General features: G+C 44.2%; 3 long non-coding RNA genes across 3 annotated transcripts in view; 1 reads left to right on the top strand and 2 right to left on the bottom strand.

The window, feature by feature from the left end:
• The first annotated feature begins 7,160 nt into the window (after positions 1-7,160).
• The window catches only part of LOC144312689 (uncharacterized), a 30,510-nt gene continuing 10,375 nt past the window's right edge, over positions 7,161-27,295 (top strand). The window contains exon 1 of the long non-coding RNA XR_013378241.1: positions 7,161-7,434. This is a non-coding gene — a long non-coding RNA (uncharacterized LOC144312689). The remainder of the gene's footprint in view (positions 7,435-27,295) is intronic.
• LOC144312677 (uncharacterized) lies at positions 17,037-22,783 on the bottom strand. The gene is made up of 2 exons (XR_013378210.1): positions 22,105-22,783; positions 17,037-17,634 (listed from the first exon to the last, which is right to left on the bottom strand). It is a non-coding gene; the product is annotated as an uncharacterized LOC144312677 (long non-coding RNA).
• LOC144312687 (uncharacterized) overlaps positions 24,446-27,295 on the bottom strand; it is a 25,572-nt gene continuing 22,722 nt past the window's right edge. The window contains exon 2 of the long non-coding RNA XR_013378237.1: positions 24,446-27,102. This is a non-coding gene — a long non-coding RNA (uncharacterized LOC144312687). The remainder of the gene's footprint in view (positions 27,103-27,295) is intronic.

The following is a 27,295-nucleotide window of genomic DNA, read 5'->3' as shown; positions in this document are numbered from 1 at the left end:
TTGAGGCCAGAGAGATTTGAGTATTGGTTCTACTACTTCCCGGCTACCTGTGGGACTTGGGTGGGTTACTCGACCTGAGCCAGGTTCCTTATCTAAAAAATGGAGCTATGTCACAGAGTTGCTATAAACATGAAAAATGATAGTGTGTGTAAATAATGCAAGGCTGGATCAGCAGAAGGGTCCACTTCCTTCTCTGCCCGCTTGACTGCATGCATACATCCAATGTCCCCACACTGCCCTCCAACGAAGCAGAATCCCTCTTCCTTGGATTCCATCGTCATCACCAGCCTGATCTGGGCTGGCATTCACAACTTCTCTTTCACAAATGGCTTTTATAGACGTTACAAGGTGAAGAATCTACAATACTCCCAGATCTAAATTATCTCATGAGCGGCTCTTCAAAAACACTCTGGTTAGTTCATTCTTTTCATTTTAAAACATTTGGAAGTCATAGCATTTACCCAATGTTCGATGTTATTTCTTTACTTTGCCTGATTTTCAATGCAGAGATAACTGATGCCAAAATAACTGACTTTTAGGTAATTCGTGCATTAATTCTGTAAACACTAGTAATACCTAGTATATACCTGACCCTGTATTAGGCAGTGAGAATGCAAAAATAAATAAAATGTACCTTTTCTTTTCAATGACTTTACAGTATGAGGAAGGAGACAAATCAATGCATAATTTTAATATGCCATAGTCCGTCCCGTAAGAGAAGTATGCAAACAGTGCCAGCATCTTCACGCCACTTTCAAGTTCAAGTGTTTACATGTTTTGACCTTACAAAAATCCCATGAGCTAGGTGTTACTGTTACTAATCATCTCTAGGGCAGATATAGAGAAGCCAAACAGAGGGAAGGCAAGTAAGTTAACCAAGGTCACACAGAAAATAACCATGATTCTATGTCTCAAATCTTAGTTATCTGGTCTCCTTCCACTATTGTCCCCTCAATGTCCACGTCAGAATACACTCAGAACACACCTCTATCAAGCTTGCAAATGTTTTACAAATGTCATCTAAATTGTATCTCCCAGGAAACATTTGGACACAGAGATGTTCTCATTCTCTGGCCTTGGCCTAGCTCCCCGGTCTCCCTTCTCTCCCCTCTCCCACAGGAACCCTACTGAGAGCCAAAGGAACTGCTGAGTGTTCTCTGACAACACTGGGTTGTTTCAGGCTTTGGTGCTTTTGCTGTACTGTTTCCTCTCCCCTGAACACTCCTCTGCCACCTCACCCAACCCCATCTTTGGTCCTCCTTTTACATGGAGATAGCACAGGTTTCACCTCCTCCAGGAAGTCTTTCCTGGTTAACCTGCCCAAGCCATTTCATAGAACTAAGCCTCCAGGGATCCACCCCCCTCCCCATGTTTGGGAGAGGGCATGAGTCATAGCTCATCCTTTATTGGACTATAGTTGTTGGTTTATTTGCCCGTCCTTCCCCCACTGGATGGTGAATTCCTTAGGAATATCTTTGCAGCCTGTGTTTGGACCATCATCTGCTTGCTAATTGAATGAATAAATGAAAAATCAAGATATTATCCCTCTCCTGGTGTAGTCCCTGCAGTAGCTAGAGCTCAAAATAAATCCACAGCTTTGCCATCAGTCTCAATGCTACCAGCGAACTACCGATGCAAACTAGAGCTTGTCCAGTTTAGGTATAATTAGCTTTTCATGCATCCTCTGGAAACAAGAACACATCATCATCATGTCATTTTTTTTTTTTTAGCATAATCATGGCAAATAACAACGGCTCAAATGACCAGACATGCTGCTGCTCCAGGTCTACCACACTCTGTCTGGATGGTCTCTGTTCTCAGTGTTAGCCCCACAACACCTTATCTGCTTACCTCTGCACATCCAGTGCCTGGAACAGTGTCTGGTGCATTGTAGCCCTCAATAAATACTAGATGAGTGAATGAATGAATGAATGAATGAGTAAATGAATGGAACTGCCCAGGCTCAATTCTTTCTAAGTGGCCATATTGGCACTGTGTGACCCCCACCTCCAGACCACAGCTGGTTTGAGTTTGGGTGGGTATCAGATCAGAGATAGACAATACATAGGCTTCCATGTGACCTCTGACCTATTGCCTATTATGAAAAGGTGGCTGCAAACAATAGATCTCTTCCAGGAAATGTGAGCTAAGAAATATGAAGAAATGTTTCCAGGTAAACATAGGGGCAAGAGCTAAAAGGAAGCAAAGGTAAGGTTGCTATAAGGCGGGTAGAAGCCATGTTGCAGTGTTTTGTTTTGCTTTTCTTTTTAAAGATTTCATTTTTAAGTAATCGCTACACCCAATGTGGGGCTGGAATTCAGGACCCCGAGATCAGGAGTTGCTCTACCACCTGAGCCAGCCAGCCTGGTGTTTGTAAGTAGACCGACGGAGAAGCACCTGTGAGGGCGAGGAATCTGTTCACATTTGAGAGGGAGAAAGCTGGTCAGCAGAGAGGCAAAGAGAAGCTCCAAGCCGGGTGAGACCATGCTAGAGAGAGCAAGGGAAAATGCTTCCAAGTGTTGCCTCTGTTCCTGATGAGTTTCTGGTCTCAGCCCCAGGACTTAATGGGAAAGTCCTTACCTAACAGGTGAGGATGACTTTCCAAGTGTTTCAGCCTCTGCTAGAGGGTAACAGGTGAAACTGAATTTTAAAATGCGCCAACCTTGGGTATGGGACCAGCATCAGCTTATGTGGTGCCTCTGTGAGAATGAGATGAAGGGTACCCCCTCTGGGATGAAGCCAGACCAAGGATGGCTCCTGGGTGGATGGGAAGCCCATGACCTTTGTGCAAAGGGTGGGGAGCATATGTATACATCAGGGGGCACAGCTTGACCAGGCCAGGGCACAGGCTGGATCTGAGCACCCTTTGGTCTGCTCTGCCCAGCACCCATCTGCTCTGGCCAGACCGTCTCTCCTTTCCCATGAGGGCAGCTTTGCTCTTCTGTGAGTAGGCAGACAGAGAGTAAACTTAGAGCCAGATGGTCTTTGTTCGGTAAAAAGAATGACTCCGAGTTACACAAATGGAAAGTGAGCAGGCATCCATTGTTCCTGGCCTAGGGCAGCTCCAGCCAGCTGTGAAGGGGGCCCAGGAGGCCCTGGGGACTCAGCCCCCCTGATAGAGCATTAGGCTTTGGAGAACAACAGCTGAACATGCAAGCGCTGGCCCAAAGAGTTATATCCTTGGAGGTCAGTGAAAGGTGCTGGGAGAGCACAGGCCAGGTGTAGACAGTATGGACTTCCCCCAATGGGACAGATGAGCATCAACCGCAGAACCAGCCTTGGACAGCAGCACCTAAGGCCTGTGGCCAGGCGGCTGTGGGCATGGACTCAAACAACAGCCAGGTTTGCTACATTTCTCACTCCCTCTTCATCGAACACACCAGGGACTGAAGACTCCAGACAGGGACACTGGATTTGCTGTTACCTACACACTGTGTGGACCCGGGCAAGGGGGTGCTGGAGAGATGAATCAGAGCACTGAAAGAGCTGAGACTGTTTCTGTACATCATTTTATTAAGTGGCCCTTTCACTCATACCTCCCTTTTTTGAAGTGCCTCATAGGATTCTCTGCTCTGTGCAGTCCAACATGCAAGATGAAGAGTCATTGCTTGAAGATAGCAATACCTCTTGGCCCAATGGGTCCAGCACAGCAGCTGGCACATAAGACTTGCTGGAAGCTTACAGGAGGAATATACTCTGGGTTGTATCCCAAGGTTCTTTATTCACTAAACATTGGGCCTATCCGAAGAGCACATCAGGGGGTGCCTCGGTGGCCCAGTCAGTTAAGCCTCTGCCTTTGGCTCAGGTCATGACCCCAGGGTCCTGGGCTTGAGTCCCCTGTTGTTGGGCTCCCTGCTCAGTGGGGAGTCTGCTTCTCCCTCCGCCCCTCACCCTCCTCATGCTGACTCTCTCTCTCTCTCTCTCACTTGCTTTCTCTCAAATGGGTAAATAAAATCTTAAAAAAAAAAAAAAAAGAGCACATCAGAACCTACTGATAATGTTGAAGTCACTAATGCAGAAAAAGATGGGTCTGAAGATTAAGAGAACACCAGTCCATGAACCATGAAAAGTATATTTCAGGATTTTATTTTTTCAGTGGGCAAAACATCACTATTTACAAAAGAAATGCCAGATTTTAAATATACAGAACTTCTGTTGAATTTCAGAACCATGAGTCCAAAAACCACAAGACAAAAATCAATCTGGATTTTTCGAAAGCAAAAGCCTCCATTTTTAGAAGCTCATTTAATAAAAGGGCTTAGGTATCAATTCCGATGTTATATAAATTATGTTGTTTAAATGTACTTATTTGAATGTATTTGGGGTTCTTCACAGTTTATACAGATTTTAAAATATAAAACTACAGTTTTTGTTGACAAAGCAATGCGTTTTTACCATGTGAAGAAAAATAACTGCTCAGATCGCAAGTTAAATAAAAGCCACTGAATTCTATGATGCTTTTCTTGACAAAAAAATCTAGTTATAAAGCACAGATAGGAAAAGTGGAATCTCCTGTGATCTCCCAGTAGCATCAACACGGCACTCACACAGAGGTCTTCAAAAAATATGCTTCATGCTGGACTGACTTATACTGCCACGGGTGGCAAACGTTTAGAGGCTGAGTTTCAAGTTTTAAGTTATTCTTTCATGGAAAGGAGAATGGAGAGGACATAGGGATGGGGTGACTGATGGGAACAGCCTGGGAGTGGATGGTTTTTTTGGACTGAGGCTCTTCTTTGACAACAGATGACATCTTCCAGCCATCTCTCCTTCCTCTCCTCTGCTCCCTCCCAGCCCCACAACATCGAAAAACATGAAGTCACCCTCCCAAGGTGAGGCAACTGATTGTTAGAAATTAACCCTTAGGTGGGGCACCTGGCTGGTTCAGTCAGAAGAGCATGCAACTCTTTATCTTGGAGTTGTAAGTTGGAGCCCCACGCTGGGTGCAGAGATTACTGAAACAAAAATAAAACTTAAAAAAAAAATTAACCCTTAGAGAGGACTTACTGACAATGCTTTAGAATCAAGAATGAGAGGGAGAGGTCACGTTTGGGAGGTGGCAGTAGCGGTGTGAAAAGGTACTAAAGCAAACCCTTCAACCTTACACTTGACCAGGACAACCTTGACCACAGCATCACAGTATACATGGCAGCCAGCCATGCTGACACGAGGTTCTCAAACTCAGCTACACATCAGAATCACCCAATGCCCAGGCTGTCCTTGATGCCAATTAAATCAGAATCCCCGCGGGAGGGACCCAGCCATAAATTGTTTCGTTGTTGTTGTTTTAACTCCCCCAAGTGACTCCTGTGTGTAACCAGCTTGGAAACCAAGTGTGAGAAAAGAGTGCTTCTTAAATGCTCTGTGCCTGAAATCTGTGAAACGCAGATTGGGATTAAGTGGGCCGGGTCTGAGTTTCTGAGGTGAGGCCCAGTGCAGCTGGTCCAGGCCAGTTCTGGCAAGACCACATAGGACCTAGAGCTGGATATCGCCCATGTGGAGGCAGAGCGCCTGGGGAGGGCCTGGAAATTGGGCTGCTCTACACCAGGCCACGCAATATTTTCACAAGGTGGCATAATGTTCCCAGTGAGCCTCAAAGACAGTTCCGTCATCCCAGGCCTGTCGTCTTGCTGATTCTCTGACATGGGTGCAGAAGCTCTGGGATTCTGGGGAAATACTCCATGTGTGTCAGTGAGGGGCCAGCTCATTCCTTTTCTCTCCGACTCTAAGAAATGCAGGGAGCTTCTGGTCACAGCCTGCTCTTAAATGCAAGGCTCAGTTCTGAAACTGGAATACAGTCACATAGCAAGAGTTCACACTTTTACACATAGATGAACAACTCAGCTGAAAACTGCCACTTCCTAACATCCTTTAAGAGCACACAGAAGATACAAAGTTCTTGGAAGTAAAATAACTTTACAGATTGAGGTCCATAGTTCACATTACGTGTACTTTGCACACTCCCCATTCAAAAGTGCTTTATGGCCCTTTTTTTGCACACAGGCCTTAATTTCTATTTGTGAAGATGAAAAAATGATGATACAAGCTATGCTTATTTTATCTAGTCACCAATTTGACTAATTTTCAGTGGATCCTTTAGAGTCATCTAAACAGTTGATCTGGGCACCCCGGGTGGCTCAGCGGTTTAGCACCGCCTTCATTCAGCCCAGGGCCTGATCCTGGAGACCCAGCATCGAGTCCTATGTCGGCTCCTTGCGTGGAGCCTGCTTCTCCCTCTCTCTGCCTGTGTCTCTGTCTCTCTCTTTCTGCGTGTCTCTTATGAATAAATAAATAAAATCTATAAAAAATAAATAAACAGTTGATCTTTGCAAAAAATCAGTCAAGACTATCCATGGGTCAAGTTCAGTCTGACATAACAAGCGGGAGGTGAACTACATTCAACTCAGCGCTTTTCACAATATGAACTTGACAGAAGACTCATTTCTCAAATACCATGGCCTACATCCTACTACCTGTATTTAACAATTCTGACTGGTTCTATCCAACATGATCTGCAAAGTCAGATGGACAATGCCTCTGATGTTGTCTAAGTATATACACATTGTGTGGCAAAACAGTATTACGAGCACAAGAAAATGGAAGGTTCTGATGGAAAACAGAGCTAGCTAGCTCGAATGCTAGTTAGAGATAAGGAAACGTGCCTTTTTTCGAACAAGAAACTTGGCTTCAGGTGGATGTGAGGTTGAGTCAGGGCTGGGAGGAGAGGCTGACCTCAGCGTGCAGAGCCTGGCCGGGGTCCGGGTGGCCGGCGGTGGGCAGTGCACACCGCTGCGAGGGGTCTCTAGCCACTCTGGGTAGTTTTGTTTTGTTTTGTTTTGTTTTGCTTTGCTTTGTTTTTTATTGGAGTTCAATTTGCCAGCATAGAGCATAACACCCAGTTTTGATGTTAGCTTTCATTTCCAGCTTCCCAGCTTCCATGCCTCCTCCCTAGACTGCAAATTGGAAAACGGTCCCTGGGCGCTTAACAAATCCGTGGCCTTTTAAAAACAGTTCTGCAGTTCTCGGGCCAATGCTTTGTCCAAGAGCATTTAAGACTGATTAATTATTTAAACTCCATAACCTCCGTGCGTGGTAGTTGCACACTCTTCGTCCCCACCTTAAACACCCAGATACGAGAGACGAGGGTAAGTGGCACAGTGGCCCCCGTCGCACAGGGCGCGAGTTCCTGGTTTGCCGCCCGGGTGCACCCGGCAGCCCCAGCCCCCGGGGGCGCGGGCGCGGGCAAGGGCCGGGCGGGTCGGTGCCAACTCGGACGGCGGCTCCGGCCCCTGCCGACTGCCCGGGAGAGCCGCAGGGGCGAGCAGCCCGCCCAACTCTCGGCACCACCTGCAAGGCTCCTCGCAGCGCCGAAAACCTCGGACCCGCAGGCCCCCACCCCCGCCAAAGAACTCCGGATCTCGGAAGCGCGGGCAGGTAGGAGGGGTCCCAGGAGCTGCGCTGACCCCGGCCCCCACCCTAGCGCGCGACCCGAGTCTCCCCCGGACCCACGAGCCTAGGAGCCCAGCCGCCCCGCGCCCCGCGCCCCCCCGCCCAGCCCGGGCCGCCCCCCGCTCGCCAGGCGCGCGCCCCGCGGCGCTCCGACCGCAGGCGGCGGGAGCATCTCCGGCCACCGGCCCGGGCCGCGCGCCGCGGGGCTCGGCTTCGCCCCCCCTCGCCGCAGCCCCTCCCGCCCCCCGCCGGTCGCGTCCGCCGCCACCTGCCCCGGCGCCCTCCGCCGCCCCCTCCGCCGCGAGCGCCCTACCTGAGCCGGAGATGTGCACCCGGAGCGGGCGGCCCCGGCTGGAGCACGCCGAGAGGTCGCTCTGGGAGCGGCCGCGGGGGCTCGGCTCCCCGGGCAGCCTGCGCAGGGCGGGCGGCGCGGCGGGCTCCCGGGGCTCGGGGGCGTCGGCCGCTGCGGGCGGGGCCGGGCCGCCCGGGGGCTCTGCGGGGCGCCTGCCCGCCTCGGCCATCGGCCATCGGCTCCCGGCGGCGGCCGGCCCGGAGCGCGGGTGGGGCGGGCGCCGCGACCCCGAGACCGCGCCGAGGGCGGGGAGGCTGGACGCCGTCGCCGAGGAGCCGGCGGGAGGGCGGGAGGAGGAAGGGGACAGAAAAGTTTGCACAGGAAGGAGCCGCCTACCGCCGGCTCCCGCTCCGCCGGCGACAGCCGCGCAGGGCTCGCAGCTGGGCCGCCCTCGGTGCCCGCGACCCTACCGGGGGGAGGCTGCTCCTCCCCCAAGCCGGGCACCGCCGTGGGCCCGCGGGCGCCGGGGTCGCGCGGCCGGAGGGCCTCGCCGGCGGGGCGCGTCTGGGCCCCGGGAGCCGGGACGCTAGGGGTGGGGGTGGCCAGGGCGGCGCACGTGCAGCCACTCTGCGCTGGAACCGGAATGGCCCGACCCCGCTGACCGACGCGGCCCCGGACTCGCGGCCGGGTTCCCGGCACATCCTGGAGCCCCTCGAGTCCAGTCCAACGCCCTTTCCCCTCCCTTCCAGCCCTCAAAGCCCTTCTCCACCCCGACCTTGGCTGCCCTCCTGCGTTTCTGTCTGCTGGGTAAACTCAAAGGTCTTGTTTAAAAGGCCAGGTTTCTGAGAACTGAATAAACAGCAGATTTGATTACTGAGCCTCTGCTCTCTAACGGAGAGACAGACCTCCCGGCCCTGCGGATTGGAGAATCTCAGCTGACACCAGGCCTTGCAGGATTTTGCAGACCGGGCCGTGGAGATTTAGCTGGTTCTGCTGGGCATTTCGCAGGCTAAGCTTCATCAGGTTCAGGTTAGGCCCCGACGTTAGGCAGGTTGTGACGTGCCTAGAAGGGAAAGGTTGTAAATCGGGCTCAAGAGTCACCTGGAAAGCCATTTCTGAAAACTTATGGCAAAACAAGAATGACCCTGGGTTCACCCACAGGCCAAAGATAGGCTGCAGGAAGAGAAGGAGATTGGGGGGAGGAGGGGTCAGGGTTAGCCAGGAACATTCATTGACACACGCGCCCCTGTTCCCGGTGCCACCTCAGGCACTTTGCACTCATTCTATCCTCTAGTAAGAAAACCAGCCCAAGCAGAGCGGGTAAGATGAAAGAGGAGCAGAAATGAGGGGTGCAAGCTAGCAACGTACCTTACTACACAGAAAGGCCTTTGTAGCAACTGGCTGGTGATGATCACAACAGCTCACCCTTAATAATCTCAAATGTCTTTCACCTACAATGTTCACAGCAACTCTTTGGGAGAGGATACGATTATTCTAGCTTTTCTGTGAAAACCATGCAAATACAGGTCTATTTCCGCCCAGTGAACCACACTTGCTAGTCCTGCCCTAAATATTTCCTACTTTCCCACCTCTTCAAATTTACACACCTCCAAAAAGAGACTTTACTCATTGGGAAGTATAGGACAGAAGAATGCTGCTGAGCATTGACTTGCATTGTTTTAGAAGATGGGTCATCGATAGGATGGAAGGATAGCTGAGTTTCTCACTTTCCCCAAAGCATCGACATTACAGTGGCATTCTCATCATCATCATCATCATCATCACCTGCTTTCCCGTGTATTATATCTGACTCTACATCCACTTTCTCAGCAGTGAGCTCCTCCTTGCAAGCTGCCCGCTCTCTGGGGCACACACCCCTGTTCCCTGCATGTGGGCCTCACCCCACATGGATGATGGCATGAATGCTCCCACTATCCTTTCAGGACTCCTGCTTCTCCCTTCTCTGCTTTATCCTCTATGTCATCTCTTGTGAAAATAAATGAGTAATGGATTCCGTCAGACACAGGAAGTCTTCCCTGGTGTGCTATTCAGTTATTTAGCAATTTCTCGTTTCAGCTTGTTATTCAATAAATACATATTTGAGTGCCTTGGTGGGCCAGGCACTGTGCTAGGCACTCTGTGTCTTCAGAGTCTCTCAGCCTCGTGTTCCCCTGTTCCGTTTCCCCTCACAGTCCAGCTTTGAGAGAGAGGGTAGCACCTGCCTGCTAGTCCTGTGTCTTCCCCTTCCATGCCTTTACCCTCGTGTGGGACTTCTGTCCCCACTTCCAGAGGATGTAACTGCTTGGGCCATGATCACTTTTTAGCACCTGGTTGTCAAACGCACTGGGAACCTCTCGGGTCCGACTTAACCTGACCCCTGCTGTAGCTATTGGCACTCTTGACCACTTGTCCCCTTTCCGGACTCTGCTTCCCTGATTTCTGGGACATTCCGCCCTGTCCCGGTGTTCGTCCACACTGCCTCCTCATCACTCTCTTCCCAGGATCTCTCTTTGCACCTGTTCTTACTGACGCCCCCCAGCAGTTATCCTTTTTCTTCACATTTGACATGTGTTCCCAGGAAATCCTGCTTCAGCTCTGACCTTGCAGGTCTCTATCCCCAGCCCAGCCCTCTCTCCTGGTCTCCAGATCCCAGTCCTGCTGCCTACCAGGCTGCTCTTCTCAATGTTTCTTGAATGCTTGGCAGTCGACATTCCCGGAGCTGAGCTCCTCCTCCGACTCCTCCACAAACGTGTTCTCTCTATTCTCTATCTAAAACAACTCACTCCAGAATGTTTGCTCCCTGCTCTTCCACTGCCACTTCTCCAGGTTGAGACTCATCTTCTGTTTCCTCCTCAAGGGAGGGCTTCTGCCCCAGGCTCACCTCCTTCCACTCCACCCTTCTCTCATTCCTAAAATGATCTTTCCCAAACACCCATTGATTTTGCCTTTCCTCCCTTAACGTCCCTTCCAAACGAGCATCCGTGACACACATTCAAGTGCATACTCCTCAGCGTGGCGTATTAGCGCTTCTCTACCATGCCCCGCACTCTTTCCTTGCCATTACACGTACCTGCCCTGGGGTTGCTCATCTATTTATGGCTCCCTGGTCATCTTCTCACGGCACACCCCTCACACCCATTTCCTCTGCCTACAGTACCATTCCCTACCTTCCCCAACTGACCAACCATCATTCATTCTTCAAGCTTCACATCAAGTGTTCCCCCATCTGTGAATCTTTCCCAAAACCTCCCAACCTCCAGGTCAGGCAACTGCCCCTTGTGGATAGTGTCAGGATGCCCCATGGGTATCTCTGTTATGTTGCTTTTCACACAGGATTGTAGGTGTCGGGGCACTAATCTGTCTCCCTTACTCCCTGTGAGCTACCTCAGGGCGGGAAGTGCCAAGACTGGTCCTTGTTCTCCCAGATGCTGTGTGTTGAATGAATAAATGGAATCAATGAATGAAATCTATCTGGGGAGACAAACATTAACAAATAATTACCAGGCAAAGTGGCAAGTGACAAAATTGAGATATAAGTGGAAGGTGCTTGGAAACCCAAAGGAGCAAGCACCTAACCTGCCTGGTGTGAAGGATCCAGGAAGGCTTCCCAGAGGAAGTGTTTTCTGAGATGCAAAGGCACCCCAGGAGAGGACACCTACAAGGAGATAGATGCTTGAGGAAGACACTCTCAGGACACTGTAACATATAGCTGCGGAATAGGAAGTCTATGAGGAGCCTAGGTTTTGAGCCTGGAAAGGTGAACAAGAAGTGGAGTAGGACTCACTTTTCAAATACCATTATGTGCAATCATAAAACAGACATCATATTTATTTTGGGGTTTGTTTATTTATGTTTTTTTAATCCTGTCTCACTCCTGCCATAAGATTTGTTTTCCTAGCAATATTCCCTTGGCACTTAAGACAGTATTTTGCCCAGCACTTAATAAATGTAAGCTATTTGATAAAAAGAGAGACAGTTCCATATTTCAAAGCAAAATACTTCTAAGTGCTATTAGTTTGTTTGGCTATTTTCACTAAATATCATTTCTAAAAGGATAGAGAGAAAAACTGAAGATGTGGGATGCCTGGGTAGCTCAGCAGTTGAGCAGTTGAGGATCTGCCTTTGGCTCAGGGCATGATCTCGGGATCCCAAGGTCGAGTCCTGCATCCTGCTCCTTCCAGGGAGCCTGCTTCTCACTCTGCCTGTATCTCTGCCTCCCTCTCTGAGTGTGTCTCTCATTAACAAATAAATAAAATATTTTTAAAAACTGAATATGTAAAAGGAATTACTTTTAATTATATAGAATGTTGTAACATGATTTAACACGCTAAAAATATAATCTGTTTTACCATTTTCTTTAAAATCATGATTTGTATAAGATTATAAAAGACACAATGAAAATTTATCAACTACTTTGATCTGCCCATTAGAGCTTAGAACACCCAGCTTTCAAGAGGAGTACATGGAGGTGGTATGGAATGCATGTACTTCAAGGCTCGTGTCTTCCTCCTCCCTCACTGGGCCAGGTGAACCTCTCCTAAAGGCACAACTGTCTATTATAGTTCACTTACAAAGGAGGTTTTTTTGTTTTTGTTTTTGTTTTTGTTTTTTAAAGTAGGCTCCACATTGTGGAGCCCAATGCAGGGCTTGAACTCAAGAACCTGACTGAGATGGAAACCTGAGCTGAGGTCAAGAAGAGTCAGATGCTTAACAAAACGAACCGAGCTAACCAGGTGCTACTGGAAGGAGGTCTTTTCATTCATTTACTACATAGTGAAAGGTACTGCTATTTTCTAAATTAAACATGCTAGGGAGCTGAAGGATATTTTGCAAATCATTGATATTTCATAGCATGGTAGTTTTTATGAGTGGTACCCAAGAGTTGTGCTGCTCAGATTAAAGGCATTTCCTTCTTTCTGTTTGTTTGTTTGTTTGTTTGTTTAAGAGAGGAGAGCATCAGGAGGGAGGAGCATGGAGCCTGACTCAGCTGGACCTCATCATTCTGAGATCCTGACCTGAGTTGGATGCGCCACCGACTGAGCCACCCAGGTGCCCCTCCCTGAAGACATTTCTTGAAGTCAATACCAATCCCCTTGTAACTCGGAATCTTTTTTTTTTTTTAAGACTTATTTATTTATTCTAAAGAGAGAACAAGCACATGTGAGTGGGGGAGGGGCAGAAGGCGAGGGAAATAATTTCAAGCAAACTCCCCACCCAGCTCAGAACCGACTTGGGGCTCAGTCTCATGCCCCTGAGATCACAACTTGAGCCAAAATCAAGAGTTGGAAGCTCAACCTGCTGAGCCATGCAGGTGCCCCAGATTACTTTTATAATTGTAATTTTATTATGCTGTCTGCCCCTGTCCTTCATATATATACGAATTTCCATTTATGAGAATTTCTATATAAAAATGCACACAATATGATTAAATTTTTCTTAGAAACTATCCTTCCCAGATACATTGCATCAGAAATGAATGTCTTTCACAGACAATATTATTTCCTTAATATAGGCAGATAAAATCGTTATGAGTAAAGAAAGGGGGATCAAAGTAATAATTGGAAAAAGAAGTGTCATAGATCAGAATGGATGATACACAATCAAAATGAAATAACAGAAAAGCAAGGAATCCAGGTACTAAACAGAGCTTGGTAACAACAGCAACAAAAAATGAAGATAAAGGACCATAATATGTGAATGCAGACCTGCATTGAAGGTTGCACTAAAAAAGAGAAAAAAAAAAAGGAAACTAGTTTTCAGGACCTGTAGGGTTTCTTCTGATCTGAGATTTGATGGCTCTATGAGAATTTTTACTTGTATTTGTTTTAAAAGTGAAGATGAAATTGTTTTATGAGAGAGCCCAAAGCTGGTTCGTAGCTTTGATTCCAAACTACCATCTCTCTGTGCTCTACTAGGCTGCAAAAGTAAGCATCTTCCTCCTTTCCCCGTCTTCCCTTTTTCCTTCCTCCCTTTCTCCCTTTCTGGTGCTGGACATTTACAGCTACTCTGTCCTACTGTCTAGACTCTGTGCTAGGCACGGAGGTAAAGAAATCTCTCCAATCTCAGACTAACAGCTAAGGAGACAAAGGTGTACAGACTATAGTAATGAAACAAAGGAGGCAATTCTTGACCCTCTTGTATGAGTCAGGAAAGACGTCAAGGGAGAGAACACAAGAAGGAGGTCCTAAAAAACAGAGTGGAGGTGACATAGAGAAAGAGGCAGGGAAAGCATGGCAGAGGGAATACCACGTTCAGGCACCCAGGCTCAGCAACTGAAGAGAGAAGTAGGGGGACAGGAGTCTGGCTGGGCCCTGGAAGAGGGTGAGGAAATGGTGGGACATTAAACAAAGAAGGTCATCAAAGCATTTAAGCAGTGTTGCAACATGATCAGAGTTATTATCTTTTACTTCAATTTTGATACCCAAATTTGATACCTAAGTAATATAGATACTTAATTTGTTGAGTTTTTTCAGGATTTGAAATAATGTACAAGTGCTGAGTGTAACCACTGGCATAAACAGGTACTGGGAACTCAATACAATGCTGTCAGACAAGTGGGATATGCCTCATATTTCTTTATTTCTACATTCATATGCAGCTCAGCCCCACCTGCAAAGGTGGCCCCGAAGACACTTTCTAGGATTCCTTCCTTCTCATAGAATCAAACGATAATTTTAGTACTTTTGGCTTTAAGAAGAGATAGGAAGGGACTGTCCTGTGGTAGCTAAGGTCTGCTATAGTGTCCTTTACCTAGACTCCCAGACATCAGCATGGTGTGCGCATGACACTCAGTCAACACAGAAGTCATCCCTTCTATGTCCTGACTCCCCAGAGACTGTTAGAGGGGTGCTACAGTACCCATCACTCAGATATCAAAAGTCTCAACCCCATTCCCAGTTGGGGTTAGAGGTGTCCAACACACCTGGCGATTGGGTCCTCCTCAATTCAACCCTCAAAACACTAAACTCAGTTTGTTGGTAGAAATACAAAATGCCACAGCTGCTTTGGAAACCAGTGTGGCAGTTTCTTAGAGGGTGAAATGTACACTTACTGTGACTCAACAACCCCACTCGTAAGTATTTACCCAAGGGAAATGAAAACTCATGTTCATACAAAACTGAAAGCAAGTGTTTATAACAGCTTCATTCATAATCTCCAAAAACTGAAAACAACCCAAATAAGTAGATCCATATAGTACTTAAGTAAAAGAGGCCCGACTCCAATGACTTCTTGGAGAATTATTCCACTTCAATGTTATTCTGGAAAAGGCAAAACTATAGGGACAGGAAAGAGAGCAGCAAGTGCCAGTGGCTGGGCAGAGGGAGAGGGGATGACTTTTTGGCTAATAGAACTATTCTATGTCTGGATTATAACAGTGATTGTACAGCTGTATTTGTCAAAAGTCATAGAGTAATATACCACAAAAGAGGGACATTTATTGTGATTAAATTATACCTCAGGAAAAAAGAAAAGGAAAAAAAAATCCCCCCCATGTTGTCTCCCCTTTCCTTCCCTTTAAGGGGATTTAACCAAACCAAATGACAGCTTGGCCACCTGATGTGCAGCAAGCCAATAAAAATTGACACTGAGCTTTTACAGTGGAGAAGGACAGGCTGTTTATTGGCGTGATGTCACCCAGAAGAATGGGAGCTAATGCTCAAGTCCCAACTGCCTCGACTGACTGCTTGCAAGATGAGGGTTTTAATGTGTGAAAAGTCAGGATAAGGGCCTCAGGGTCTTGGATCATGCTGATTCATTAGGCATAATCAATGGTCAGCTATAATAGTTCCTTTCTTATCATCTTGTCCCTTCTGGTGACCCTCGGTCTGGATTTGTGTGACTATAGTGAGGTGATGGTTCTGCTTCAGAGGTCTGGTCGTTCTGCCTTTAGGGGCCTGGAGCTTCAGGACATTCTGGGCAGATGGCATTAGCGATGTCATCTCTGCAGTGTCCAAAGACAAAAATTCTACATCTCATAATAATTACTACACTGCAAATTATTATTATTACTTTCTTGAAAACATGGCATGTTGCATTTGATATCTCAGGCATCCCAGATGTTTTGGGAGGCAATGTTATGTTATTTCCTGAGGCAATTTTAAAGGGTTTCTTGGAGAAAACAAAACAAAACAAAACAGAAACTAAAGACTATGTGATGTGGTCAGAAGCAGCTAGGAGCCTAAACTGTGGGGTCTGTGGGGACTTGCACCCCTGCTTACAGGTCCCCTTGCCTTTGACCACTCCTCCATCTTCAGGGATAGGAAGGAGGACCACTTCAGCTCCTCCCTGCTGTATAGGGGCAAAGGTTGGGGTCACAGGAATGAAAGTGTTGCTCCTCTAACTAGAAGAAGTGCTCTTTGGTGCCTAGCCTTTACCTCAGTACCTTGGACAACCATGAAGTCAGTTTCTGCTTTTGCAGCCTTTGGGTAGCATCTCATGCCAAGTTTTATGAGTAGAGCAATCACAAAGAGAACAGCCAAAATAGATAATCCCATTTTGGTTAATTCTCAGAGTACTGATCCAATGCCTTGAGTAATCCAGGAAAGCCGACTAGAAACCAATTCCATTTTGCTCCTAGGGTTCCAGTGGGAATCTGTTGCAGGCAAGTGGCTTATTTGTTCATCTCGCCTAGGTGGGTTTACACCTCAGCTGATGAATGAAGGCAAATGCAGCAGGAGGAGTTAATTACCTTACATACCCATCCTTGTTCTGCCAAAATAGAATCCAAGGCCATTCTCTAGACCAGAATCACCTGGGCCGAGAAGTCTAATTAATGATTTTTGTGGAGCTGGTTTTGCTTGAGCAGTTTCATTGGCTAACATTACCAAGGTGATAGAAAGATTCTTGATCATGTATTCATGAGCCCTTATTCCCCACCAGGGCAAAAATGTTCTCCTAAATGAATATCAAAATTTGTCCTCATGGGGCACTGGCGTGGCTCAGCTGGTTTAGGGTCTGACTCTTAATTTTGGCTCAGGTCATGATCTCAGGGTTGTGAGATCAAGCCTCATGTGCTGAGTGCAGAGTCCCCTCCCTCTGCTCCCCCCTTTTCCCCCCGTCGTGCTCTCTCTCAAATAAAAATAAATAAATAAATAAATAAATAAATAAGTATTTGCTGCAATTAACCCCTATCTGGTGATGATTTTCTCTTTGTTTGATTAAAAAAAAAATGTTGAAGAGGGTTAGTTCAGTGACTGGTTTCCATGGAACTGTGAACAGAGAAAGGAATAACTAAATTCTCTAATAAGTAGATCCCTCTTATTTTCCCATTGTTGAGACATGGATAAGCCTAGGGTTGATTAGAATGATGGGAAATCTTTATTTTGACCAAGAAAACATTACAGATCCATACTGTGTAGACTTTTAGACAATAGGCCTTGGCGATGAAAACTCATCAAGGCAAAAGGCCCATGGAGACCCTCTGGCTGAATACTGACAGGCCCATCAGATGACCCGCCTCAAAATATCTACAGCCCCTAACTGACCATTGTGCTACTTACAACCAGGCACTGTTACCCCAAAAGTGAGAATTCCATACGTCACCATACCTCACCTTCCCTCTTTAAAAACGTCCCCCACCCGCTGCCTCCTTACAGAGGCCTCTCCTCTACTGCCCTGCTGCAGTAACATCTACCAACTTTGCTCTGCCTCAGGTGAATCCCTTCACCTCCTGCACCACCAGCTTCCACCCTATTGTCACACAGTATTTGGGGGCCCACCTCCGATCAAGAGAGACACCACATTTAGACACGATGCATTCTTCCCTCAGAGCCAGAAGGTTTCACTGCTCTGTGCTGGACCTTAGGTAGGAGTCTGTTCTGTATCTCGCCAGCCAGCTGTAGTCTTGAGGGTAGTCAGTTCGGGAAACAGGTGTCTTATTTCAGGAGGCAATCCTGTAGGTGGACTCTCAAAGTTAGGCTCTATTATGCAAGCAGTCAGATTAATTAATAAGAAATATTTCTATGGAAACAAAAGAAAAATACAGGTTTATGTTTGGAGCAAATTAGAAATCCAATGTCTAAACCAAGAAGATTCCTTGGATGTGAGATGGATTGAGGTCAGACAGTGGCAATCTGACAGACTGTCCTGGTCTGCACTTTGAATGCCTCTCGTGATCTTTCTGAATCGCCCATTCAGCAACAGACTGGAAGATTGTATCGACATGAGGTGTTAGGGCAATTTCCCTCAAGTTCACCTCAATTCACCTAGCGTCAGTCTGCAGGGCTTCGGGGAATAGGGCAGGTTTAGTTCAAGTCAAAGAATGGGAGAAAATTGGAAACCTTAGTTTGGAGAGTGATAGTCAAGATATTCAAGGACACCAGAAGAATTCAGGGTCCAGCCCAGTTATAGGCAAACAATAAATTTTGCTTTTCCTAGCCTGGACCATACCAGTTGACCTTGAGTCTAGGTTTCTACAGAGACAGCCAGTGGATTCGTTTGTCTGGTCTGAAAAGACACAATAACTCATTAGGGGGAAACAATTCTCTGAAAAACAAGCTTTAAACTTTCTGCTAGTTTCAAATTCATTAACTCAAAGGACACAGTTTTGATTCCCCCTGAGTTATGATTATTCTTCAGTCTTGAGGGATTGGGATGATGACGGCTCTGGCTATTTCCTTATCTCCTTGGGTGAGGTAGGTATCAGATAAAGAGCAGTTTTTGCAAGTCTTGGCTGTAAACAAGATTGCTTTTATGGTTAACAGGCCTAAGTGCAAGGCTAAGCAGAGGTTCCTAACCTATAGGTTATAGCAGCAAGGGAAATAGAAGAAACAGGAAGTCAGGCATGCTAGGTTTTTCCCTGGTATACAACGTCAGAGCCTTGGTAATAGAACCAATGTTTCTAATGGTGTCCTGTTACAAGGAGAAACAGATTTTTATTGAATTTATGCAAATAACTATGATTGCCATGACAGAAAGAATACTCAGAGTTTCTGAATTAAAGGAGGGTTCAAACAAGGGAAAGATAAATGTTTCATACTTGTTTACAAAGGAATATTTTACTGAGTCATGCATAGCTTAAGAGAAAAGGTTTCCTTAAATCTGGAAGAGCAAATGTTGCACAGCTAGCAATGTTTTAAGCAAGTCATAAAACTATGATCATATTTCTCAATTCATTTAATCCCATGTCATTAATTCTTATTCTGTTTGAATGCAGTTTTCCCATTAGTTCCGTGAATTCTTTTTTTTTTATTTTATTTATTTATTTATTTTTTTAGTTCCATGAATTCTTAGTTTAGTTTTATGGTCTTATAAGTATAGAAATATGTATTTGGCAAAAGTCCTTTCAATGAATCTCTTTGAAGCCAAAACATATTTGCAAGATCCTCAGAGTAAAAAATGACTAAGTAACAATACTCAGGAAGGGCCACGGTTAAAGATCTGATGAGAATCCATTATAACACAACTTATAAGAAAATCTGGTTATTTCCATGACACATAACATTTTAATAATTAGAATTAAAAATGGTGATATTATATTAGGACATATTAAAACTTTAGGAATTTCAAATACTTCTAGGAGTTACAGTATTTACCCATATAATATAACTAAGTTTATCATCACTTGTTTGACAATGTTCTCCAGGGAATTTAACATACCAAATAAATCAGCCCAATTAGTCAAAAAGACTTCATTTAGAATTTGAATTTGGGGAAGTTTATAAAATTTTGGAGCACCTAGCTGGCTCAGTTGGTAGAGCATGTGACTCTTGACCATGGGGTTGTGAATTAGAGCCCCATATTGGGTGCAGAGGTTACTTAAACATTTTTTTAAATCTTTTTTTTTTTTTTTGAATCAGAAGGTTTTAAAGCACATGCCTAAATAGGATTACAGATCATTACAAAATATAATAGTTATTTTTAAAGATTTTTTATTTATTTATTAGACACAGAGAGAGAGAGAGAGAGAGAGAGAGAGGCAGAAGGAGAAGCAGGCTCCATGCAGGAAGCCTGACATGGGACTCGATCCTGGGTCTCCAGGATCACGCCCTGGGTAGAAGGTGGCGCTAAACCGCTGAGCCACCGTGGCTGCCCAATAGTTATTTATATAACCAACGTGGCAACAAGAGATTCCAAGGGCAAATATGGAAGATTACATAATTAGCAAAATTAAGCTTTTTTAACATTGAGAAGATTCAGCTTTCTTAAGTAATCCAAGACCTAATAAAGACAAAACATAGACCCTTTGTTTTTCTGGGCCGATAAAGAAAAACTTTGTTGATAATTTCTTATTAAGAATAGATCAATAATCTAAGAAAACTTTGTCATTTTAACAGAAATAAAAACTAAATTCCAGTTTTATATCAGTGTACTTTTGACATTAAAACTCATTCAGTTCAATCTTACTCAGTTCTGACCAATCATAAAATTCCTTTTCACAAATTTTCTACAACTTTATTTTTACATGTAGATTTTGTCTTGAGTTTTCCCTCTTCGTTTTTAATTTTTTAAATATGTTTTTAAGACAGATTTTGGGAGAGGGGGAGAGAGAGACAACACAAGTGGTGGGAGAGGCAAAGGGAGAGCAAGAGAGAGGACACCAAGCAGAGTCCACGCTGAGTGCAGAGCCTGATGCAGAGCTTGATCCCACAACTCCGAGATTGTGACCCAAGCTGATCAAGACTCAGACATCCAATCAACTGAGCCACTCAGGCACTCTGAGCTTTCCCTCCTTAAATAATAAGCTTCATTCTATGACAAAATTACTCTTTTCCTTCAACAAAAATGTATTCCCATTCTTCAACTTTTCTTACCAAAAACACATTTCTAATTTTCCCTGCATAAAGAGATGCTTCTCTTATCATTTCCAGTAGTCTCAATTACTTTACCAGAATTTTAACTCTTAGAAACCTGTCTCCAACAAAAACTAACTGGGGAGCAATTGTGAACTATTACATCAAAATTCTTTAGGTTGGCAAATCTATGAATATACTTATAATTTCCAGAAACATATGTTCTTTTAGAGTATAATCGTTTAATGAATCATGAAATATGTTTACTAATAGACCCAAATATCTTTAATTTCCCTGTAAAGGGAAGCCAAAAGTAGATAAACCTATGTTTAGTAATTAATTTTGTCTTATTTGGAAATGATCTAGATATCCAATTTAACCCAATTTATCATTTAACCTAGAAAAGTTAGGGATGGCTGGGTGGTTCAGCAGTTGAATGTCTACCTTTTTATTTATAAATAAATAAAAAATCGTTTTTAAAAAAGAAAAGCCTTAAAGTTTTAGGTTATCAAAGATTTTGGAAGTTATTTAAAAGTTTATCTAAAAACCCTCTTTTTTTCTCATTCATGTCTATTTAATTTACTTACTCTTGACAACTATGCTTAGATTATCCATAGAAGCTTTGTAAGATTGGTCATTCTCTTAAATTTTATATATCTCTCTCTATATAAAACGCTTATATATAGATACATAACATTTTGTAACAGGATCAAATTAACTTCTTTGACTTAAGTAAACCCAAGCAGAATAAAAATTTTAATTTTTATGCTGGTAACTTTAAAGACATATCTACTTTAATTAAACCAACAATCTTGAATTAGCTTTAGTATCAAGTATTTCTCCAGCTTATGTGAACTTGAAAAACATTTGGATTAGCTTTTATCTTTCTGATCTTTAGAATGTCCAATTCTCATAAGTTCTTTTTCTTTTTAAAGATTTTATTTATTCATGAGAGAAACAGAGAGAGAGGCAGAGACACAGGCATAGAGAGAAGCAGGCTCCTCACAGGGAGCCTGAGGCAGGACTCGATCCCTGGACCAGGATCACGCCCAGAGCCAAAGGCAGATGCTCAACCGCTGAGCCACCCAGGTGTCCCGCAATTCTCATAAATTCTTGAATTTAAACCACTTCAATAGAGCTCTTTTACAGGTTAATTATAGTAATACCATCTGGAGGTAGAGAAATATCTCACATTTATAACATATACAGACACACATATACAAACAAGATGCAAACAAAATCCAGTCTTTGTTTTACTAATACTCGTGAAGAGGACATTAAAGGCCCAATTTCCAAGTTCCACCTTTTTGTCCCCTTTCTTTTTGGGATGAGTAACACGAACATTTTATTGTCATCATGCTGTTGGAGTACAATTTACAATTTTTTCTGAGTCATCCTTTTCTCATACAAAAGTATAAACGATTGAACATAGGTTATTTCATCCCATTGTAAACAATACAGACAGTGATAAAATAGAACCAGACACCAGAATAACCCCTGAAAAGGCTATTCCCTTATATGCCCAGGAGGGGAAGTTCCCCCTAAACCATATAAACCCCAAAGAAGTTTATAACAAAACGTAAAAGGCAAAGTTCCTCCTGGTGTCAGTCATCACGCAGCAGGGTTACTTACCAGGAGAAGGCTTCCCAGGTCAAAAGAAGCCTGGTGCCTTGTTTCTCCTACTGAAAGCGAAGACCCAAAGCTCCGTGGGTCCTAGATACATGATTAACTGAATGCTTCAACCCTGACTCCAGAGTAATTTGGTCCTCAGAGCCCCAAGGCTGGATCTTAGCATTCCATCCTGGGTTGGGGGCCTACTAATCACAAGTGGAAGTCCCCACTAGGGACAAGTTCCCTTTGTGGTCTCCAAATTTGTGACCATACCAAATGACAGCTTGGCCACCTGATGTGCAGCAAGCCAAGAAAAATTGACACTGAGCTTTTACAGTGGAGAAAGACAGGCTGTTTACTGGTGTGATGCCACCCAGAAGAATGGGAGCTAATGCTCAAGTCCCAGGTGCCCCATGGCTTGCAAGGAGAGCACTTTAAAGGGTGGAAAGTCAGGATTAGGGCCTCAGGGTCTTGGATCATGCTGACTGATTAGGCAAATCAATGATCAGCTATAATAGTTCCTTTCTGACCATCTTGTCCCTTCTGGTGACCCTCTGTGTGGATTTGGTGTGACTGTAGTGAGGTGGTGGTTCTGCTTCAGGGGTCTGGTCATTCTGCCTTTAGGGGCTTGGGGCTGCAGGACATTCCAGGCAGATGGCATTAACGATGTCATCTCTAGAGCACAAAAGCAAAAGTTCTACATCTTGTGACTATTATTATGCTGCAAATTATTATTATTTTCTTGCACACATGGCACATTGTGTTTGTTATCTGAGGCAGAACAGCATCCCACAGACTTTTCGGGAGGCAATGTTATACCCTGAGGCAATTTTAGAGTTTTCTTTAACAGTAAATAAGGGCTATGTGACTGTGGTCAGAAGCAGTTAGGAGCCATATGTCTAAATTGCGGGGTCTGTGGGGGCTTGCATCCCTGGTTTCAGGGACAGTCTGGCCAAATTTCCTTGAATGGCCAAAATTTTCAGAAAACAGACCTGCTTAGAGTTGTTCTGTGCTAAGAAGCTTCCTTTGTTTGAAGGCCTTGTACTCACATATAAAAACAAGAGATGTCAAAATGCTATTATATGGCTCCCAGGAAACAAAGGTCTACTCTTCTGGAAGGGAGACAAAATTATCTTTTGTCTCTTCTTGATTCATCTGCAGCTGTCTGGAGATGGCGGGTGGGGGAGACCCAAACAACAAAACACAGACGTCGGTATAGGGGCTGTCTTTTGGACTTGGCAACTTCAGGTTTGTTTGTTTTTAAGCAAATAACTCCCAAACAAATTGAACTTTCAGAAGGGGGAGGAATAAAAAAATTACCATTAATTCTTTGACGAGGTGACCCTGCACACACACATACACACACACACACACACACACACACACACACACAAAGACAGTAAAACTTCTGGAAATATCTTCTGCTCCATTCTCTCTCAGAATAGCATCCCACCACAGATTTGTTCTGTAGGCTGGGTATGTTGGAGTGAGGAGATAGAGGGAGACTCCAGGGAGTTCAAGAGAAATGGGTGCAGAGAGACATGGAAAAAAGAAAATAGTCATTTCTCATGCGTATCATCCTTTAAAGGATATAGAGAGGGTGATCTAATAAGAAATAGCTGGACAAGAGGGTCCAAAAGCTAGGCTGGCCAAGGGAGGCCTTTTTGAAGATGCGGCCTGTGTACAGATCTAAAAGATGAGGTATTACAGGTACCGAGGGAACAGAAGCTACCATTACCAGAGGGACTGGCAGATGGGGAAAGTCTGCAGAAAGGATGAGCTGTGGAAAGGCAGCCAGAGGGGTTGGGAAGTAAAGCAAGTGTGTGTGGGGGGGTGGGGTAAAGATGATACAGAGAGAAGTAAGTGGGGGAGGAGGGGCCCACAGCCTCTACTAACCCAAGTGGAATGTAAATCCTTATACAGGAGGGACGCCTGGGTGGCTCCGTGGTGGAGGGTCTGCTTTTGGCTCAGGTTGTGATCCTAGAGTCCTGGGATGGAGTTCCTCACTGGGTTCCTTGTGGGGAGCCTGCTTCTCCCTCTGCCTTTGTCTCTGCCTCTCTCTCTCTGTGTCTCTCATGAATAAATAAATAACACCTTTAAAAAGAAAAGACCTTATGCAGGAGAGTGAGATCTGAATGACGTCATTTTAGATTTTGTGTATGTGTGTGTCTTGTGTCTGCAAGTACAGATGGATTGAAAGTGGAAGATGAGGGAAAGCAGCGAATTGGGGTCACTCCAAGAGTTTGGGCTTGAAAATAAATGGTAAAATTGGCTTTTAAAAAGAAGAAATAGAAATAAGAAAGATTAGTTTTATTCAATATTTTAAAAATAAGACAAAGCTATAATAATTAAAACAATGTGGTGCTGGCCTATTAATCACTGTTAAGATTTATTTAATATGTACAATATATCATGCATCACCCGATGAACTTTAGATGTATGACACATGTCAGCCTCACAAAAACAAGGACTTCATAGCCCTATTTTAAGGATGGGAACAAAGGCACAGAAAGGTCAAGTAAAAGGTCCCCAAGTCCCAATGCTTTTATATAGTCTAGCTCCAGAACTCATGCTCTAACCACACATCACGTTACCCATTGGCCCCAATGAGATGGCTAAGCTCATGGACATAATATGGAATCCTAACAAGTCCCAAATATATCTAAGTCTTAGTCTATCATAAAGGCACCATTACAAATCAATGGGAATTAACCAATAAATAGTGTTTGAAAGTTTTCCAGCATATTTGGAAACTATTTCCTAAATCTTCCTTTGACATATCCACTAACAAAGATATACTTTAAAAAGATGAATTAATGAGTTAAATGCTAAAAAGCACAAACCATAAAAAGATCAAAGAAAAAAATAAGATAGCAATGAAAGTAATGGAAGAAATCACAAAGACAAAAAAAAATAGGTTTGATTTTGCAAAACTTAAGAACTATAATGTAAAACAATTCAGAAACAAAATGAAAAGTAAATTGCTTTCCAGAAATATTGTATCCAATTTATAGTATGGCTCACAAGATCGCATCAATTTGTACATTTGCTTGCAGTATTTGAGAGCACTCCTACTTTGCCCGCATTGGCCTTACAATTTTTGAAAACATTTTCTAAATTGGCAAGAAAGAAAATGGTGAGTATCTGTTGTTATAATTAACATCTTGAAAGTCTGGTGATTTTGAAAACCTATGTGATCTCTTTATTGGCCTTTTGTGTTTCCTGTTTGTGAAACGGCTTCTCTTGCCCTTTCTCTGTTTATCTGTGCGCATTTTAGCCTTATTGATTTGTAGGAGCACTTTATGGATTAAGAAGAGTACAATTTCTTTCATATTTGTAGAAAACATATTCTCTCAGGTCATTGTTTACCTTTTAGTTTCTATTTTACATTTTTGGTTGCTATTGTTAATGGATTTTTTTTTTCCAAGCTAGTTGTTGCTTACACAGGAAAGCTATTGATTTTTATATCTTTGTGACCTGGTATCTTATTGAACTCTTTTTAGCTCTAAGAGTTTTCAGTTTATTCTCTCTTGATTGTTTTGGGTCCATAAAAATATCTTCCACCTGAAGGAGGGAGAGATGGAGTGAGGAAAGGAAGAAGGGAGGAAGGAGAGTATTTTCCCTTGCTAATCTTATATCTCTCATTTAGGCTTGATACACTACTTTTACTTTTTAAGTAGAATTTTCAGCAAATTTGTTGACAATAAATATCACAGTTTTTTCTTTATTCTAAAGGGAATGCCCCTAGAATTTCACTCTTTTTTTTTAATTTTTTAAAATTTTTTATTGGAGTTCAATTTGTCAACATATAGCATAACACCCAGTGCTCATCCCACCAAGTGCCTCCCTCAGTGCCCATCACCCAGTCACCCCAACCCCCCGCTCACTTCCCCTTCCACTACTCCTTGTTCATTTCCCAGAGTTAGGTGTCTCTCATGTTTTGTCACCCTCACTGATATTTTCTCTCCTTTCCCTTTCACTAATTTTTATATTCCCCAAATGAACGAGACCATATAATGTTTGTCCTTTTTTGATTGACTTATTTCATTCAGCACAATACCCTCCAGGTCCCTCCACATCGAAGCAAATCGTGGATATTTGTCATTTCTAATGGCTGAGTAATATTCCATTGTATACACATACCATGCCTTCTTTATCCATTCATTTTTCGATGGACACCGAGGCTCCTTCCACAGTCTAGCTACTGTGGACATTGCTGCTATAAACATTGGGGTGCAGGTGTCCTGACATTTCACTGCATCAGTATCTTTGGGGTAAATCTCCAGCAGTGCAATTGCTGGATTGTAGGGCACTTCTATTTTTAATTCTTTGAGGAACCTCCACACAACTTTCCAGAGTGGCTGCCTCAGTTCACATTCCCAGCAACAGTGCAAGAGGGTTCCCCTCTCTCCACATCCTCTCCAACATTTGTTGTTTCCGGCCTTGTTAATTTTCCCCATTCTCACTGGTGTGAGGTGGTATCTCATTGTGGTTTTGATTTGTATTTCCCTGATGGCCAGTGATGCGGAGCATTTTCTCATGTGCTTGTTGGCCATGTCTAGGTCTTCCTCTGAGAATTTCACTCTTAAATATGAAATCGGCTCTTGATTTGATATAGAAATTAATAACTATTTTAGGAATTATCCTTCTTTTTTTTAAGGGATATATTGTCACAGGATGCAGAAAGCACACTAGCAGCACCATACATTCAGTTCAAGGGCAGAAAAAAAGTCTTCCTCAACTATTTTCTCTCTTGTGGATGATTAAAAAAACAAAAGAAACCAGTCTCTTGATTTTCCTTTGGGTAATATTCCTCCTCCCTTTGTAAAGATCAACTTTGTTGAAGTTTAATTTATATACAATACAGGGATCCCTGGGTGGCGCAGCGGTTTGGTGCCTGCCTTTGGCCCAGGGCGCGATCCTGGAGACCTGGGATCGAATCCCACGTCGAGCTCCCGGTGCATGGAGCCTGCTTCTCCCTCTGCCTGTGTCTCTGCCTCTCTCTCTCTCACTGTGTGCCTATAAAATAAAATAAAATACTTTAAAAAAATAATTTATATACAATACATTGTATCAATTTACATATATAATTTGATGAATTTTGACAGATGGACACACTGGTCAAATTGCCACAATCAAGATGCTGACAATTTCTATCACTCCCAAAAGATTTCTCCTGCTTCTTTGTGGTCCAACTCTTTTTGCCCATAGC

This window comes from Canis aureus, chromosome 1 (assembly GCF_053574225.1).
Source record: "Canis aureus isolate CA01 chromosome 1, VMU_Caureus_v.1.0, whole genome shotgun sequence".
Classification (NCBI taxonomy): domain Eukaryota; kingdom Metazoa; phylum Chordata; class Mammalia; order Carnivora; family Canidae; genus Canis; species Canis aureus.
The sequence above is the reverse complement of the archived record's forward strand: the minus strand, read 5'-3'. Positions and strand labels throughout refer to the sequence as shown.